Source organism: Felis catus, chromosome C2 (assembly GCF_018350175.1).
Source record: "Felis catus isolate Fca126 chromosome C2, F.catus_Fca126_mat1.0, whole genome shotgun sequence".
Classification (NCBI taxonomy): Eukaryota; Metazoa; Chordata; class Mammalia; order Carnivora; family Felidae; genus Felis; species Felis catus.
The window spans coordinates 102,345,712-102,349,472 of NC_058376.1; the positions used below are offsets into that span (position 1 = coordinate 102,345,712).

The following is a 3,761-nucleotide window of genomic DNA, read 5'->3' on the forward strand; positions in this document are numbered from 1 at the left end:
GATAAACTATATAGCCATCAATAGAAAAATTCCATTACTAGAAAGTTCTATCACATCTCTTCTCAGTCAATATCCCAACCAGAGAGAATCATTGTTTTGATTTTTTTTGAAACTATAGACCAGTTTTAGGACATCTTGTAAACAGAATGTACAATATGTACTGTTTCACTTTCATGTTCTCACATTCCAGCAAAATATTTGTTTGAGTCACTAATGGTACCAGCATTATTAGCAATTTCTTCCATTTTAATGCTGTGAAAGTGTTTCTAAGTGATCAGATTCCAGACTTACTCTGAAGTCAGAAAAAAAAAATGTTGTCTATGTATCAGTGGTAGAAGAGAAAAATCAAATTGGCTGCCCAAATATTTGTTATGAGTGACTAGAGTTATGAGGACTAGAGTTCACCTTCATTGAAGTGAAGAAGACAAGGTCAACAGGTTAGAGCTCAAGTTTGGGCATGTGAATTTTGAACTGCATGTTAGAATTACAAGTTGAAAAGTAACTTTACTTTTGTTCTTAGCAGTTGATAGGAAAACAGCATACTGACAGAAATGCTTTACTGTAGAACAGTAAAGTTTTATATTGATCTTTCTTTTTTTATTAAAAAAATTAATGTTTATTTATTTTTGAGAGAGAGAGAGAGAATGAACATGAGTAGGGGAAGGGCAGAGAGAGAGGAAGACACAGAATCTGAAGCAGGCTCCAGGCTCCGAGCTGTCAGCACAGAGTCCATTTTGGGTCTTGAACTCACAAACTATGAGATCATGACCTGAGCCAAAGCTGGATGCTTAACCGACTGAGCCACTCAGGTGGCCCTTTTTGATCTTTCTTATTTTGCTGTTTCCTCCTAAGTTGTTACCCTGGGTACTTAGCTCTTTGTTTTTTATAATTTTGTTTTTTCTTATATAAGCATTTAGATGAAGCACAACTGCATTAGCTTCATCTCATGTGCATTTTTGGTTCATTATTATAAGTATTTTTAAATTTTCACTATTATTTATTTAGAACCATGAATTAAATTATTTAATTTGAAAACAAGGTTTTTGTTCGATTATCTCTCCCTCTTTTTTTAAACAGGCTTTAATTAACTTTATTTTTCTTGTATAAAACTATGTGGTAGCCACAGCTGGTGTCTGGGTCTTCTGCAAGGACATTCTGAGTGTCAGTCTTTACAAGACAGTCTGTGAATGCCTGATAAGGACACTTGGTGAACACAGTCTTTTTCCAGAGATCAGGAATAAGACAGCTGTAGGTCTTGGAAATGGCATCAACAGTGGCCTTGTCAGGAATGCGTGGATGGCTCTGTGGGCACCACTGGTTATGTGGCCAAAATAACTACTGGTTATGTGGGCAACATGGGATGGTTATATGGCCAACTCTTGATTTCTGCTCAGGTCATAATCTCATGGTTTGTGAGTTTGAGCCCCAAGTCAGGCTCCAGGCTGACAGCATGGAGCCTGCTTAGAATTCTCTCTCTCTCTCTCTGCCTCTTTCTCTCAAAATAAATAAATAAACTTAAAAAAAAAAGTGGCCTTCTTGAAGTTGCCCAGGGTGACAATGCAGCCCCTGGCCAAGGTATAGCAATTGTCAATACCAGCCATCATCAGTAGCTTCTTGGGCACAGGGGCCTAGACAATGCCAATACCTCTGGGAGCCAGGATGAGGTACACCAGCACAGAGCCACAGGGGCTGGTCACCTTGTATAGGACAGTGTGGGGCTTCCCAATCTTGTTCCTCCAGTAGCCTCACTGCATAAGGCGATGGGAAGCTTATCCAGGATGGCCCCAGGGATGGCAGTGGCTACCTCCTTGGAACACTTAACACCCACACCAATATGCCCATTGTTTATAATGTTTTTAAGAAAATTTTTAATGTTCTTATTTATTTTTGAGAAAAAGAGAGTGTGAGCAGGAGAGGGCAGAGAGAGAGGGAGACAGAAACAGAAGCAGGCTCCAGGCTCTGAGCTGAAGTCACATGCTCAACTGACTGAGCCACCCAGGTGCCCCTAAGGTGTTAATTGGAATCTCCAATGGCAACAAATGCCTTGAACCCTGTCCACAGGCCAATGTGGGTCTGCTTTTGCAAAGGCATAACCTTCAAAACCTCATTCTTAAGAGATGCCCCCAGGAAAAGTCAATGATTTTGGATTCCATGATGGGCATGGGGAAGAGATAGATATCTTTCAGGGACTTAATCCTCATGTCTTTGACCAAGTGGCCTCGCTTGCTGACAGGGATTCACTCTTTGTCCTCTGCCTTGTCTCTGTGAGCTGCGGGGCCTCAGCTGCAGCCCCAACCTGGCCCACGGATGCCACTGCTGAAGCCTCCAAGGTCTCCCATTCTGGGGTCCTCTAGGGTCCTGCACCAGCATCATCCACCATTTGGTGTTTTCTCAGAGACAAAGTGTTCAATTATCTCTTGTTATTGATTTCTGGTATCTCTCATCGTGGTTAAGAAAAATTGGTTCTGTAAGTTCAACTCTGATATTTACTGAAATAGGCTTTATGGCACAGACTTATGATGAACTTTTGGAAATTATATCTGTTTAAAAAATCTGTTTTATTAAAAAATCTATCATTAAGAATTCCAAATATATTTGTTATCTCAAGTAGGCAGTGATAAGTAGTATTAAGAAAGAAAGTTGTTAATCTATATTAAGTTAAAAATAAAGAAGTAAAATGGGGAGGGAAGGAAGCACTATTAATGCTTTAACAGATACTGCTATTTTTTATTCATTATTCATTTTTGGTTTTAGTAGAATTCTTGAAGTTTTAATAGGCATATATATAGGTTCTTAGTTCTGAGATTACATCCTCAACTTCCTGAGCAGTGACATACTGCTGTGATAGTATTTCAGGCCAATGGAATATGAGAATATGTGATTTATAAAACATCCTTAAAGAATCGCTGCTTGCCCTAGGTTTCCTCCAAGCTAAGCCTGTTGTCTTGGAATGGTCTTAATTAGAGCAGGTGGCTTTGACACATAGCTAGAAGTCGTATATTCACGATGGAACAAACCACTTAGTTGACTCAAAGTTCACAATATAGGTCTGTGAATTGGCTCAAGTCTGGAAATTGAGTAAATCGTGAAGTTTTCTCACTTGAGTTTAGTGAAACAGTCATCTATCTCAATCCTAGCGTCCCTACACTCAGCCCCGATCAAAGATCTGTGTCAAAAGATTCTGATTACTGCAAACTCTGCTGCCCCTTACAATGACCATGTTCACCCAGCTTCTGATGATGAAGCTCTATCTGCAGCCCTGGGATTCTATCATCCCATTTACATCTGAAAACTCACTGCAGTGACAGTATCTTACAGTATCCCCTGATGAGGGAGGACCACTGCACAAAGAGCTAGGGATCATCAGCAAGGCTCAGTGAATATTAGGGAAGTGCTGGGGGCTATAGTTGGGCTCTTCCTGCAGTCACTTTTGCATATCATCCCAGAGCTGCTGCCAGTAGCTCTTCTGAGCCTCTACTGCCTCCAGATTCCAGTTCATGTTCTCAGAGATCATCAGAGGCCAATATCCAGCTGCCTAGCTGCCCGGCTCATTGTCTCTGAGGGAAGCAGCTGGGGTCCCAAGACAGACCACATTGGATGGATGGTTTTTGGAAAAAAAAAAAAAAACTGCTCTCTCGCAGATAACAGCCAATTAATACACAGCTCTTTATTTTTTTTCTTTAAATTTTTTTAAGTCTATTTATTTTAAGAGACAGAGAGCAGAGGAGGGAGAGAGAGAATCCCAGGCAGGCTCCATGCTG

The 3,761-nt window shown here is 40.5% G+C and overlaps 1 pseudogene; it reads right to left on the bottom strand.

Annotated features, from left to right (window-relative positions):
• Positions 1 to 1,109: 1,109 nt before the first annotated feature.
• LOC109491655 lies at positions 1,110 to 3,499 on the bottom strand (annotated as a pseudogene).
• Between the last annotated feature and the right edge of the window lie 262 nt (positions 3,500 to 3,761).